The sequence below is a fragment of the Dipodomys merriami genome, unplaced genomic scaffold, assembly GCF_024711535.1.
Source record: "Dipodomys merriami isolate MVZ:Mamm:240054 unplaced genomic scaffold, mDipMer1.0.p SCAF_9, whole genome shotgun sequence".
Taxonomy (NCBI): Eukaryota; Metazoa; Chordata; class Mammalia; order Rodentia; family Heteromyidae; genus Dipodomys; species Dipodomys merriami.
Window position 1 is genome coordinate 13,405,071 of NW_027206512.1, and position 16,050 is coordinate 13,421,120.

A 16,050-nucleotide genomic window follows, 5' to 3' on the forward strand; every position below is an offset into this window, starting at 1 on the left:
ATATTAACAACCCTGGTTTAAGTCATGGCCCTGCCCACCTTCCAGCTTTTTACCTTATGCAACATTTTAATCATTTATATTTGAAGCTCCATCCTAATTGCCATGTCCAAAGTTTAAACAACACATATCACTTTACAAAGTACCTTTACATTATTTCATTTGTTCTCAGCAACCTATAAAGGAGGCATTGCCAATATTATTATTCCAGTCTTTAGTGTGAGACTCAGAGTAAGGCAAAGCTTTATAGAGAAAAGTTGAAATTGAAAGCTAAAGTTTTTTGGCTTTATCTTTTGTTTTGTTTTGCAATAGGATCTTACTATGGAGCTCTGGCTAGTTGGGAACTCATTATATAGCCAGTGCTAGCTAGCACTGAACTTGTAATCTTGTCTCAGACTCCTGAGCATTGAGATTGAAGGCATGAGCCACCATACTGGGCTTGATACTGTAAGTGTGTAAACTTCATATTGGGCCTGGTACAGAATATACTGTGAATATATAAAAACAGAAACAAGTAACTTCAGGGAGGGAAGTGATTTTTAATAATCACATGAATATGTGATGCACCCTGCGCTCAATTTCCAGTTCTGCCACCTACTGGCTATAGTCTAGTAGCTAACCTTGCTCTGTGCTTCAGTGTCCTCCTGTTTAGTAAAATGATAAATGAGAATAAGAGGGAATGATCATTTCCTCTTGACGCTTTCATGAAGGATAGGTAAAATACTGAGAACAGTGACTGACCACACCAATGACCCTGTCATTATTGCTTATATTGGAAGGACTGCAAAGAGAATGTTATTTAATCTCCAAGCTCACTGTAACATCCCCAAAATTTTTGAAGAAAAAGGTGTATACTAATACTGCTTTGGTGGAGTAGGTAAAAATTGACGGAATTTTGCAAGCAAGTACAAAGAAGTTGCCAGCCCAACAAGATAACTTGTGCCTTATCCTTGAGATAAGATTAATCCTTAAGAATAATGAAACTAATATTCCTTATTATGAAGTGGAACCAGTCACTCCCTTTATATACAGTGATGGTAGAATTTCTTCCATTTCTATCTCCTTTACTGAGTACTCACAGCTCTAGGCAAATTATATTTTAGTAATTTAATTCCTTGGTAAAGTAGACAGTACAATCCTCTGTAACTTGTGCTGTACAGAATTGTTGATAGTTGGTAGAAAATTCATATTACAAGCATGAATAAGAGTCTTAAGTCTTGGATGTACACAAAAAGAGAATGGTACTTGTGTGTCTTTGATGTTGCATGGTTCTAGTACTTTGTCATTCAGTATGGCCTAACTTGTGTTTTCCTGGAAATGGAATTGATAACTCTCCTCAGAAGAGCTGGATCACTGGGCTGCTTCAAACTAACAATTAGCTCTGTTCAACAAGCTGCTGAAACCTAGGGGGAACAAAAACTGACCCTGACTGATTATGACAAGAAAATTATACGTCATAGTTTTATTGGTCATTGCTATTGTTTGGGTCTGCAATACTCCCCAAAGACCCATATTTGAAAGGCTTGTTCCTAGTCTTTGGAAGGTACTGGCACCTTTAGGAAAGAGTTCTTATGGGAGGAAGTGAGAACATTGCGGTCATGCCTTTGAAGGGAACTTTCTTTGGGATCTCTCTCTCCCTCCTTCCCTCCTCTCTACCCCACCTTCCCTCTCTTCTTTCTGGGGTACGCAGCTTTGCTTGACTGCCTACAGCCCTGACGTTCTGCCTCTGTATGGGTCCAAAGTCAAGAGATTATAATAATGTCTCATAGCTCTGAAACTGTGAGCCAAATAAACATTTCCTCCTTTTAAGCTTATATTTCTAGGTATTTTGTCACAGCAATGGAAAACTAATATACAGTAATTTTTAAAGTTGTACATAAAATACTGTGCAATATTTAAATGATGATTTTGTCAAATTGATGAAGATTGATTATTGTTGAGTAGGAAGATCATATATCTTGGATTTTGCCAGGTGGTCCTAATTGTATATATTTTCTTTTTTGAAGTAAAATGTCCTTAGTAAATATGTAATTATGTATAATTAAGTTTTAAAGTATTTTTAAAAAACTTAACATCTATATATTTTCATAGCAAAGTATTCTTTTGTTAGACTACAAGGCCTTATTCTGGTTTGGAAAATATAGTCACTATGTATGTTTAAAAATTATTTCATTAGTGAATGTTTTGTTCTTCCATGTACAAAATACTTCTGGGAAATACATATTTTTGCACTTATTGTCTGATAGTCCTCTTTACTCACAGTTTGACTCAGTAAAAGTATTTTTGTCCTTTATATTTTATTGACTTGTCCCAAATTAATATTAATGTCCTAAATTATTATGGAGATTAAATTGATCTCTTCTGTCTCCATAAAAACAATCATTTATGCCTTGATCATTTAGTATCTCATGAATTTTCTACACTGAACTGTGAGGGGTCAGTAAATAGAAATTATGAGCCTATCATGGCCGCCAGAGAGTTGGGAAGCTCCTACAACAGAAAACCCATTAGTGTAACTGCCAGTCGGACAAGAGTGTTCAATAACCTAAGATGCTAAGGACCTAGTTCACAATGGGTTTTCATTTATTTTTAACAAACCTAGCTCTAGCAATATTTTCACATAGACAGTAAACACTCTGCCAAAATAACTCATTCTAAATTCAGATTTGCTTGAGTTATTTCCAGTACATTTGAAGTGGGAATTCGTGGTGACGTGAAAACATCTTGTCTAAGAATACATAGAATTTCGTAAGACACAGTTTGGAATTACGTTATTTGTGAAGCAAATTTAGACAGCCATGTTACTTGGCAATCTCGTCAAGAGGATAAGGACATGGTACCGGTCTGTATGTGTGCAGAAGAAGTTATTCAGAACTATGAGATTGTTGACAAACGTGAGGAGGGAGATTCGCAAATGTCTCAGAATACCAAGAATAATTGGAAACATTGCTGTGCCTGGAAAAGTTGTCAGAGCTTTGGAAATGAGCAAGAGAGGTTTTTATTGTCCCCCCAGTGGGCTATAAGCTGGCCTTTCAGGCCTTCTAGATATAACCTGATATCGTAGGTGTGTATTATTTTTAATTGTTTTAATGCATTTCTTAATGTAATGTGTCTATAAAAACTTATGATGAAAATGAACATAAAAACAATTTGCAGAAAAGAATTTTGTTCCTAAATTTGAAAAAAATGTACAAAGATATTTAGCATAATATTTATAAGACAGAAAATACATAAAATATGAAACCTTTATGAATTATATACAACTAGGCAAAAAAAACACAAAGCCATTAATGATGAATTTGAAAAATGTCAGTTACAGAAGTATTCAATTAAGGGGCTGGGAAAGTGGCTCAGTGGAAGAGCACTTGCCTTGCATGCATGAGGCCCTGGGTTTGATTCCCCAGCACCACATAAGCAAAAAGAAAAAAAGCCAGAAGTGGCGCATGGCTCAAGTGGTAGAGCGCTAGCCTTGAGCTGAAGAGCTGAGGGACAGCACCCAGGCCCAGAGTTCAGGTCCCACGACCGGACCCAAAAAAAAAAACAAAAACAGAAGCATTCAATTAAGAAAAATTCTTTTTTTTTTTTTTTTTTTTGTCCATCATGGGGCTTGAACTCTGGTCACTGTCCCTCAGCTCTTCAGCTCAAGGCTAGCACTCTACCACTTAAGCCTTAACACTACTTCTGGCTTTTTCTGTTTATGTGGTGCTGAGGAATTGAACCCAAAGCCTCATGCATGCAAGGCAAGCACTCTACCACTGAACTACCTTCCCAGCCCAAGAAAACTTAATTATTTAATTCTTTTATTGAAAACAGATCTATTTCCTCAAGGAAAAATATTGGAATGTTTGCAATAACCACAATAACAACAACAATAATAATACAAAGCTGTACGATGCAAGCTCACTCCTGCTATCCTAAGTACTCAGGTTTGCAGCTTAAAGCCAACCTGACTAGAAAAGTCTCTTTTCTCTAATTAACTAGCAAAAAAAAGTGGTAGAGCCATGAGCAAGGCCCTGACTTGAAAACCCAGTACTGGTATAATAACAGCAACAATAATAATAGCAATACTTATGGTGCTAATAATGATAGCATATGATAGTTCAGTTCATGTATATAATATATAATAATCAAATCCAGGTAATAAGCCTTTTTTCTCTTCAATCATTAATCATTATTATGTTTTAGAATATCATATTCTTCCTTCTTAGCCATTTTGAAATGTTTCATAGATCATTTTAACGACCCTACCTTACTAAAGAAGAACCAGAAGTACTTCTTCCAATCCAGCTGTGTTTTGTTGTCCCTTGTTGAACTTCCCTCCATCTTTGCTGCTTCCCTTCCCAGCCCCTAGAACTACCATTCCATTCTTTTACAAGATTGAGTAGATTAGGTTCTACAAATGAGTGAGAACATGTGCTATTTTTCTTTCTATGCCTGGTTTATTTCACTTAACATAATAACCTCCAGTTCCATCTATGTTGCAAATCACAGCATTTCATCTTCTTGATAACTGAATAGGATGTTATTACATGTATATAAACACCTTTATTACCCATTCATCCACTGAAGGGAATCTGGGAGTTGTAACTCTGATGTCTCTGAGCAGCTAAGCTAGGTTACAACTCTATAAAAAATACACACACACACACACATACACACACACACACACACACACACACACAGAATAACTTGGATAAGACTAAAACTATGCATATGGCTTTTATTCATGGGAGCATTTTTGTATGATAAGTCATTATTAAGTCATGATTCCTTCCAATAATGTCCCTAATTTTAATCTGTCTCTGGTTGTCTCTATAAAGACTAAATAAAACTTTGGACATGTGTTCATTTTGTCTTGTAGATTTATTATTTTATTGGTTTTAAAATTGTACTTTTGCCCCTATTATATTGCATTATCAGGAGCAAGGTCCCTTTAATTGTAGTTACTAGAATGTTGACATCTGAGGATTGCAGTTCAAAGCTATAGGAAGTTGAGATCTGAAGACTTCAGTTTAAAGCTGCAGACTCTCTAGGGAGGAGAGTCTATTAGACTCTTATTTCCAATTAAACAACACAAAACCAGAAGTGGAAATATGACTCACGTGGTAGAGTACCAGCCTTGAGCAATGAAGGTAAGGGAGAGTATCCTGGCCTTGAGTTCAAGAACACACACACACACACACACACACACACACACACAGTGTCTGTCTTTTTGTTTTTGCCTGAACACACACACACACACACACACAGTGTCTGTCTTTTTGTTATTGCCTGAACACACACACACACACACACACACACACACACACACATACACACACAGACACACACACACACAGTGTCTGTCTTTTTGTTTTTGCCTGAACTCACACACACACACACACACAGTGTCTGTCTTTTTGTTATTGCCTGAACACACACACACACACACACACACACACACATACACACACAGACACACACACACACAGTGTCTGTCTTTTTGTTTTTGCCTGAACTCACACACACACACACACACACACACACACACACACAGTCTTTTTTTTTTTTTGCCTGAATTCTGGGCCTGGGCACTGTCCCTCAGCTCTTCAGCTCAAGGCTAGCGCTCTACCACTTGAGCCACAGCGCCACTTCCGGCTTTTTTCTTTTTGCTTATGTGGTGCTGAGGAATCGAACCCAGGGCCTCAGGCATGCAAGGCAAGCACTCTACCACTGAGCCACCTTCCCAGCCCGTGTCTTTTTATTCAATCATTGTCTTATAAAATGTACCTTCCATCTTCTTCTAAACATCCTCCCCAGAAATAAGCACTGTTGTTAACTGCTTGCCCGACTTCCTTGTACATCCTTTCTATGCATTCATATTCTCCCATAAGTGTACAAGCACACATGTACACTCTACATAATGTCCTTGGAATATAATTTCTCATTTAATATTACTCTTCAGAGCACCTTCGAGAGAGGTTATAAATCTATCCCTCATTTCTGAAAACATATATACATATATAAGTGAAGGATAGTTTAGCCATTTCCCTACTGATGAATATTTAGGACTGTCTCTCCAGTTTCTAAAATTACTAAAACAACACTTTAATCAAGCTTAACTGTCCTTGAACATCAATCTAGGAAATACCAGAAACTCTATAGATAACTTAGACATGAAGTGATAGAGTCAAAGGACATGTGCATATGTGTGTGTGTGTGTGTGTGTGTGTGTGTGTGTGTGTGTGTGTGTGTATTTGATAGATTCTGTCATTTCCCTTCCAGATGAGAGCAGTTTTTATGTGCTGTAGCTGTCTTGCTGAGGGAAATGTGGGGGAGGAGATGGAGTGTACACAGTCAGGGTGTGCCATTAACTTGTCTGAGGGGTGGGTAGACTTTTTCTTGCTTCAGTTTCAACACCCACTGTGAGAACTGCTTATTTTAGAACCTCCATTAGAGAGAGCTGTGGCCCACTGCAGGATTCCACAGCTCTTTCCTCCCCCCTCCCTCCCTCCTCCTGTGCTATCACAGGGACTTAAGTTACACTGCACCCTCCTCCTCCCTGGGCCCCAGGACTACCCAGAGGCCATATCAGCAGACGGGTTTGTCTTTGAACTTCTATAACAGAGAACTGCTATAACCGAATATCAGACTTGCCAAATTCTTTGCTACTTTATGGATACGATCACCTTTCTTTTGCAATAACCTATGTTTCTCAGTTCCATCAGAGACCTGATCAAAATGGCCTCTACCTTCTGTCTACTTCTGTTAAATTTTGTTCAGGATTGTTTTATAATCTCTAAGGTGACAGAAGCTTTCTCCCTGGAAAAGAGTCCCAGTGGGATCATATTAACTGTCCTTATCTCTATCAACAGTCCCTTGTGACAGTCCAGAGTTTTCTTAGCAAGAGCCTCCAATATCTTCTGGCCTCTAGCCAGCACCCAGCATCCAAAGCCTCTTCCCCATTTTTATGTATTTGTCACACGATACCTCATATTGTATTCATTACCTTGGGCTGTCACAACAAAATGCCACAGAGTGGGTAGCTCAAACAATAGCAATTTATTTTCTCATGGTTCTGGAGGCTTGAAGACAGGATGATTTCTGGTGAGGATATGCTGCCTGGCCTGCAGATGGCTGCCTGCTTGCTTTGTCCTCGCATAGCAGAGAGGGAAGGAGAGACTCAGGTGTCTTTTCAAAGGGCACTAATCCTATTAGATGATGGCCTCACCCTTATTACCTCACCTGATCTCCATTATTGGTATCTCCAAATGAAATGCTTAATAAGTTAGAAGTGGAACCAACATGAACTGATGACCAGCTGTGTGTGGAAAGGGAGGATGAGGATTTCAGAACATGGTTATATGTTTGTGAAGGTGTGTGAATATATATACGCACACTCACATACACATGCACATGCATGCTATTTTTTTAACTTTTCAATGTATTTATTTGTCTTCTCATATACCTATCGACATAGCCATTTAGCCATTTATTTCATCTGTGCATCTTTCAATCTACCCCGTCTTTCCATGCTATTCAAAGTAATTTGCAGACACTAGGTACATACTTTTCTTAATATTTAGAGGTTATATAAACAGAATATGTTTGAAGATCAATGCAGTCCTAGGCCTTGAACTCAGACTTGGGCACTGGCACTGACCATTTATGCTCAAGGCTAGCACTCTACCACGTAAGCCACGGTACCACTTCTGCCTCTTTGGTAGCTCATTGGAGATAAGAGTCTAATGGACTTTCCTTCCTGAGCTGGTTTCAAACTGTAATCCTCAGATCTCAGCCTCCTGAGATTACAGGTGTAAGCCACCAATACCCAGCTAAGAACATGGGTATGTTTTTGACTAGGGTGGCCAAGTAGTTATTGATGTCATTCCTGGAGATGTGGACTGGAGGAGAAGCAACAAGACCAAAAATAAACGGAGGAGAAAAAAAGATTGCAGTACCTAGCAAGTGTCATGAATCACTGGTCATCTTACATACACTATCCTTAATCCATACTATGAACTTAATAGGTTAGTCTATTGATGCAGATGAGGAAATGGTTAGAGTCTCTTGCCCCAGTTCATCAAGAATCACTAGGGAAGTTATATCTGCAACCCACACCTTGGTCTCTGATCTGAGCTGCCAACTAGTCATAAGTCCATACTTGTATGTGGTGAATTTGAAGAGTCTTTAATACCTCTCTGGGAGGTAGCATCAGGAAGCAGACTATGTGGGACTGGTGTGTGTGTGTGTGTGTGCATGTGCACCGGTTCTAGGGCTTGAACTCAGGGCCTAGGCACTATCCCTGGGCTTTGCTGCTCAAAGATAGTCTTGCATCACTTGAGCCCTAGCTCCACTTCGAGCTTTTTGGTGATTACTTGGAGATAATAGTTTCACGGACTTTCCTGATTACGTTGGCTTCAAACTGTGATCCACAGATCTCTTCTTCCTGAATAGCTATATTTACAGCGGTGAGGCACCGGCACCTGGCTGAACTTTGTGGTTTTAAGAACTGGAGACACTTCCTTGAAAGCCATGAACATAGGCAGTGGTTATAGAAATGGTCAGAACAAGAAAAGCAAGGCCTTGTTTAAGTCCCAAATGTGGGAGTTTCAATTATGCTCTGTTTACTGTCCACACATGAGGATGTTTTCACACTCTACAAAGTACTCCAACACATTAGAACATTGACAAAAGCCAGCTAATACTTGATTTCCCATCAGATGCTGCACTGGACATTCTATAAAAAGTATCTGGGAAAGCCGGGCGCTGGTGGCTCACGCCTGTAAACCTAGCTACACAGGAGGCTGAGATCTGAGGATTGAGGTTCAAAGCCAGCCCGGGCAGGAGAGACCCTGAGACTCCTATCTCCAATAAACCACCAGAAAACCGGAAGTGGCACTGTAGCTCAAGTGGTAGAGCGCTCGCCTTGAGCTGAAGAGCTGAGGGACAGCGCCCAGGCCCAGAGTTCAAGCCCCACGGCCAACAACAACAAAAAAAGTATCTGGAAATGTGAGATTACCTGTGAGTTCCTAACTTCTTTCTGAATAGGGTAGCTTTTCTTATTCAGAAACACTGACAGGTATTTCAATATATATTTTTGAAATTCTCATATAATTATTATTATCTATGATTATGTATATCCATGATTATTTGTGAGGCTGAACACTAAACCCAGGGCCTTGTGCATGTAGACAAAGCACTCTACCAGTGAACTGCACATCCAGCCTTTCCATGATTTTTAATACTTTCGTCTCACATTTTAGAAATTTCATTGTTGTTGTTATTGGTCATGGAGCTTGAACTTGGGGCCTGAGTGCTGTCCTTGAGATCTTTTGCTCATTCTATTGCTTTGAACCACAGCACCACTTCTGGCTTTCTTGTAGTTAATTGGAGATTAAGGGTCTCACAGACTTCACTGCTGCTATCCTCAGATCTCAGCCTCCTGAGTAGTTAGGATTCCAGGCATGAGCCACCAACACCTGGCTTCATGAATATTATTAAAATACATTATATTTAAATAAACAGGTATCAAAACATGGATATTCATTCATAACTGTTCGTTTAGTTTGTGATTTCAGCAACATACTATTGGAAGGACTGAACTATGACTATTACTCCAATAAACAAAATTCCTTCGCTCTTGGAGCTGTATTACATTCTTGTGGTGAAGGAGGGGGAAATACAGACAATAACAACAAACAAGTATAATAAATATTATATAATGATCAATTCTATCCAGAAATATAAAATGACCAGGTAGAAGAATAAAGAATGAAGAGGTGAATGGAGGATAGAGATGAAAGATATTCTATTTTGTTCAAGAGGTCAAAGAAGACTTCATTTGTCAGTTGCAAGTTTGGAAGTGTGAATCATGAAAACAAAATTAGGTAAAGCATAATCCAATTAGATGATACAACAAGTGCAAAAGCCTGGAGGCATATGTTTCCTAAACCTACCATGGAACCAACAAACAGGTCATGGTGGCCAGAGAGAAGTAAGTAAAAAAGAAGTCTAGGGTAAGCCTGAGTTGAAGTTTGTGACACTGAGTCAAGTAAGCCTGTATAGGCTGCCTTGCAGGTTGGAGCTCCTCTTAATGAAATGTGCACCCATCACCCATAGATAAGAAGCCGTTGGAACTTTTCAGAAAAGGGTGATGAGATCACTTAAGTGTTAAAAGCATCATCCTAGTGCTATGTTGAACACAGGATATAAAAGTTAAATAGAAAGTAATAGAGGAGTGAGGCTGTTGGGATAAAATACCATTGAATAGTTAAGTTAGAGCTGGAACACCACACTCTTGAGATGATAATTGCTGTGTTGATCGAGGTAGTGAGACAGTTTCCCATCCCTTATGCTTTGAAGGGAGCATTAAGAGTTGCTGTTGGCTTAGGTTTCAGATGGAACAGAAAGAAACAGGTTAAAGATGACACCATATATTTGGACCTGAATCAGACAAAGGACACAGTGGCCCTTAGAGAGATGAAGAAGAGTGTGGAAGAAGTTGTTTTTGCTGAAAGCACTGACTCCTCACGTGGCCCTGCAAATATCCAAAAGGCAACTAAAAGCAGGAGAAAATCTCAACATCCCTTTGTGCTTCTTGCAAGTCCTCTTGGCTCCACACTATCCCCTTCTGCAATCACCTTGGATTCTGGGAAATGGATGAATACTTTGTCACCAGAGTTGAATCTTCTCTCCAGACACCAACAGCTTTCTTAGTGTGATAAGATGAGGATCAGCTAGATCACATCTTTTGACGCTCACTCTTTATATCTTCGCGCCCTTCCCCCCTCCCCATCGCTTGATAGTTCAATAATGAATAAATTGGCCCCATCCTAATTCTTTCTATTTAAATTACATACTTTGGACATGAACTGAAGTGCTTCTTCTCTCTCTTTTTGGCCAGCAAGCAGTAGACACATTAATTACTCTTCTTTCTCTACTTTTACCACTACTATATCTGTCTTTTATGCATGTATGTATGCATGCATGCATATGTTCAGATTTCTAATTCCTCTGTCATCTCCTATCTATCACTTCCTTTCATCAACATCTCTCTAAGCCCTCCCCTCACTCAGCCCCTATCCCTCCCCTCACTCAGCCCCTATTATCTACCATTTTGCCATTTCTGAGCTCCAGTTTTTAGATTCCACACATAAAACAGTCTTTTGGTGTTATCTCTTGGTGCCTGGCTTATTTCATTGAACATAACGTCCAGGTCCATCTGTGTCATCACAAATGACAGGATCTCCTTCTTCATTGAGGCAGACTAATATTCCACTGTGTGCTGCTTCATTTTCTTGACTTGTTTGTCCATCAATGGAGACTGAGGTTGACTCTCTCTCTTGCCTACTGTGAATGATAGGAAATGTCCCTCCACCTTGCTAATTTCGCTTCCTTTGGCTGTCCACCCACTATAGAACTGCTGGGTGTACATGCTGGGGTCTGAACCTCTGTCTGGTGGCTCCATGCACCCACCTCACCAGCTCAGCCTCTTTGAAAGCCATTATATCCATTTCACCATCGCCAGCCACCTGCTCTCCTTCTCAACCACAGCAGGAACTTGGAGTCCCTGAAGGGCCCAGTGGTTACAGTTGAATGGATTTTAACTACAAGTAGAAAATAACTGACTGCCATACTGTGGTTTAAAAAAAAAGTTAAGCATGTGGCTATTATTTTCCTTCTCCATTTTTTTCTCTGATCAAAGCCAGGACAAATATTAAGTGTTTTCCACTGTGTCTCATATTTGTGTTCCTTCCTTCTCCCACTCATGAATCAGTAGAGGAGCTGTGGTTAAGGTGAAAGGTTGTCCTTATTAAGACCAGGGTATAGGCTTGTATTATTATCAAAACTACAGGAGGCCCAGTTGACTTTGAATTTCAGACAACTATAAATATTTTTAATATAAATATCAGTCATGCAGGAATTTAGAACATACTTACAGAAAAAATAATACTCATCCTTTATCTGAAATTGAAATTTAACTGGCATTTGTTTTGACAGTTCTGACTGTGGATTCAAATCAGCATTTTCTTTCTGACTTGGTACTTCAAATTAATTCAGACTATCAAATCCATGGCACAAAAGGTTGTCTCTGAGATTATGTCCCATTTAGACTCACCTGAAATAGCTATGTTTCTTTCTTTTGGGGAAGCGAGAGGTGGGGGGAGGGTTGTTATTTTATGCTGGTACTGGGGTTTGAACTCAGGGCCTCAAGTTCTCATTTGGATTTTTCCCTCATGGCTGGCACTTTACTATTTGAGCCATACCTTTACTTCTGGCTATATGCTGATCTCAGCCTCCCAAGTAGCTAGGATTATGGACATGAGCTACCAGGCACCCAGCTATAAATCTCCTTTTTCTGATATTGTAGGTAATAGGAGACAGGATTTCCACACTCATCAGAAAGGCTGGCATGAAGACTGAGCTATTTTAGTTATGTTTGTTATGGTCTGAATGTTAATGCTTTCTCTCCAGAAAAAGTTCACCTATTAAAATCCTTACTCCTGATGTGGTGGTGTTAGCATGTGGAGAGTAATTCTGTGAATAAGATTATGTCACTAGAAGCTGGGAAGGTGGCTCAGTGGTAGAGCACTTGCCTTGCATGCATGAGGCCCTAGGTTCGATTCCTCAGCACCATATAAGCAGAAAAAAAAAGGCCAGAAGTGGCGCTGTGGCTCAAGTGGTAGAGCGCTAGCCTTGAGCTGAAGAGCTGAGGGACAGCACCCAGGCCCAGAGTTCAGGCCCCACGACTGCCCCCCCCCAAAAAAAAAAGGTTATGTCAATATATTTTTCTTGCCTCTTTTCTTTCTTTCTTTCTTTCTTTCTTTCTTTCTTTCTTTCTTTCTTTCTTTCTTTCTTTCTTTCTTTCTTTCTTTCTTTCTTTCTTTCTTTCTTTCTTCTCTTCCTGGGGCTTGAACTCAGGCTCTTTCTCTGAGCTTCTTTTGCTCAAGGATAGCACTCTACCCTTGGTGCCACAGTGCCACTTCTGGCATTTTTGGTGATTTAGTGGAGATAAGGGTCTCCAGATCTTTCCTTGCCCGGGCTGGCTTTCAATGGTGGTCCTCAGATCACAGCTTCCCGAGTAGCTAGGATTACAGATGTGAGCCACTGGCAGCCGGCTCCCTTGCCTCTTTCACCATGTGTAATACAACATCAAGGCTTGCCTATGTGCCCACAATTAAAATCTTAAAAGATACTGAATCTGTCTTAATCTTGGACTTCGCAATCTCCAGACCTGTAAGAAATGAATTTCTGTTGTGTAGAAGCCACCTAAGGTTATGGTGTTTGTGATAGCAGCTTACATGGACTAAGGATAATGTCATAATTCAAGTCTGTATGACTCATGTCTGTCTGGGTTCACCATGATTATTTTTAGCATTCATTGCCTAAATCTAAAGGTAACTTATACTCAATTCTGCGAGTTTTATGTTTATTTTAATTGAGTAAATGAGCTATTAGAAATCCCTCCAACATAGCTATTTGGCATAACCAAATTATCTACTGAGTTATGCATTCTAGTGTGCTATACAACTCTACTAACTTCAGGCCCTTTGTTTTTGCATAAAAATATTAAAGATAGGGGCTGAGAATGTGGCTTAGTGGTAGAGTGCTTGCCTTGTATGCATGAAGCCCTGGATTCAATGCCTCAGTACCACATACACAGAAAAAGCTGGAAGTGGCACTGTGGCTCAAGTGATAGAGTGCTACTCTTGAGCAAAAGAAGCTCAAGGACAGTGTCCAGGGCCTGAGTTCAAGCCCCACAACTGGTTTAAAAAAATTAAAGATACCTGACTAGAACCAATTGTGTTAGTAATTTTAAAGTGGATTGAATATGTGTTCTGGTGTGTGATTTTTCCAAACTTGAGCTTATTTACTCTGATAGATCAAATACCATTTTACACTTTGAGAGTTAAGAGTAACTATTGTGTATCAGCTCCTTGGAAGCCATAGAATTTACACACATCAATAAGTCCAAAAGATAAATAAAAGAAATTGATTCTTTCTCATTCGTTTATTCAGCCAACAACTATTTCCTCTTAGCCCATTAAGAATAATACTGTGAAGAACAATAGACACAATACAATTTTGTGCCATCTTCTTCCCATTTAACCCTCACATTTCCTTAATGACTAGGTACTTCAAAATTCTTCAGTTGCTGGGAAGCCACCAGTGGCTCATACCTGTGACCCTAGCTACTCAGGAAACAGGAATGTGAGGATCCCAGTTTGAAGCCAGCTCAAGCATGAAAGCCTGTGAGATTCTTATTTCTAATTAATCATCCAAAAGCCAGAAATAAAGATGTGGCTCAAGTGGTAGATTGCCAGCCTTGAACCAAAGAACTAAGAGGCATCCCAGGCCCTGAGTTCAAACCTTCATACTGGCACACACACACACACACACACACACACACACACACACACACACACTCAAAGAGCTAATGAAAGAAGAGGTAAATATCTCGCCCAAGATCACATTCCTGGAAAGTATCAGTGATAGGATAAAATCCACACAATTTAGTGTTTGTACAATAGTTGTCTCGATTCCTTTATTGGTGTTTGGAATGTGAAGCATCCATTTGTCTGGTATGCCATGCTGTATCATGCTTTTTTCCTCTTAAACACTTAGTAGCTGCCTTGATTATGGAATGTTAATATGGATTTATGGAAAGTTGTTTTTCATCTCATTACATAAAAGTAGTATTTTTTGTTTGTTTGTTTGCTGGTCTTGTGGCTTGAACTCTGAGCCTGGGTGCTGTCCCTGAGCCTCTTTGTGCTCAAGGCTAGCACTCTACCACTTGAGCAACAGTACCACTTCTGGCCTTTTCTGAGTAGTTTATTGGTGATACAAGTCTCATGGAATTTTCTGCCTGGGCTGGCTTCCACCCGAGAACCTCAGCTCTCAGCCTCCTGAGTAGCTAGTATTACAAGTGATCCACCAGCACCCAGTGAAAGTAAAATTTTAGGTCATGGATATTGGCAAAACCCTCAACAGTTATAATCGGAAGTGCTTATAATTGATTATGTCTAGGTTTTGTATGATGGTATTAGGGCTTGAACTCAGAGCATTGCATTCTCTCTTAAATTTTGTGTTCAAAGCTGGTGTTTTACCACTTGAGTCATACCTCCAGTTCTGGCTTTGTGCTGCTTAGTTGCAGATAAGAATCTCCTAGACTTTTCCGCTCTGGCTGGCTTCAAACTGAGATCCTTAGATCTCAGCCTGCTAAATAGTGAGGATTACAGATTTGAGCCAGCAGCAGAATTGATGATGTTGTGTGTGTGTGTGTGTGTGTGTGTGTGTGTGTGTGTGTGTGTGTGTGTGTGTGTGTGTGTGTGTGTGTGTGTGTGCCAGTCTTGCGGGGCCTAACTCAAGGCCTGGGTGATGTCCCTGAGCTTTCTTGTTCAAAACTGGTTCTTTACCACTTGAGCCACAACTCCATTCTCAGATTTTTGCTGGTTAATTGGAAATAAAAGTCTCACATACTTTCAGATCTCAGCCTCCTGAGTAGCTAGAATTACAGATGTGAGCAATGATGTCTATTTTTAAGATAGGAGTATGGAATTAAAAAGACATTGACATTTGTAACAAATTTTTCTTAGTTTGGCAACCTTGCAAAAAAAAAAAAACACTCACAAATACTTAAGAGCTTCAAGATTGGGATAATTTAGTAAACGCTGATGCATCACCTACTTGCTAAGAATTGATAGAATTCAGAAGATCTCCACTCTCAGAAACCATTCAGTTTATCTTAGCCCAAAGTCATTGAACTGTGGCTTGTCTGGGTGTACCATGTAGACTAATTACCTGATTTGTTTATGGGCAACAATTCACTGCTTTCAGAATAACCATCTATCTTCCTCAGATTTCTTCGTACATTTTATATGAAGGGGTGTGTGTGTGTGTGTGTGTGTGTGTGTGTGTGTGTGTGTGTGTGTGTGTGTGTGTGTGTGTGTGTTCTTGCAGTACTGGGGATTGAACTTGGGGCCTGGGCCTTATCCCTTAGATTTTTCATTCAAGGCTAGCACTCTACCACTTGAGTAACACTTTCACTTTTGGCTTTTTGGTGTTTAGTTG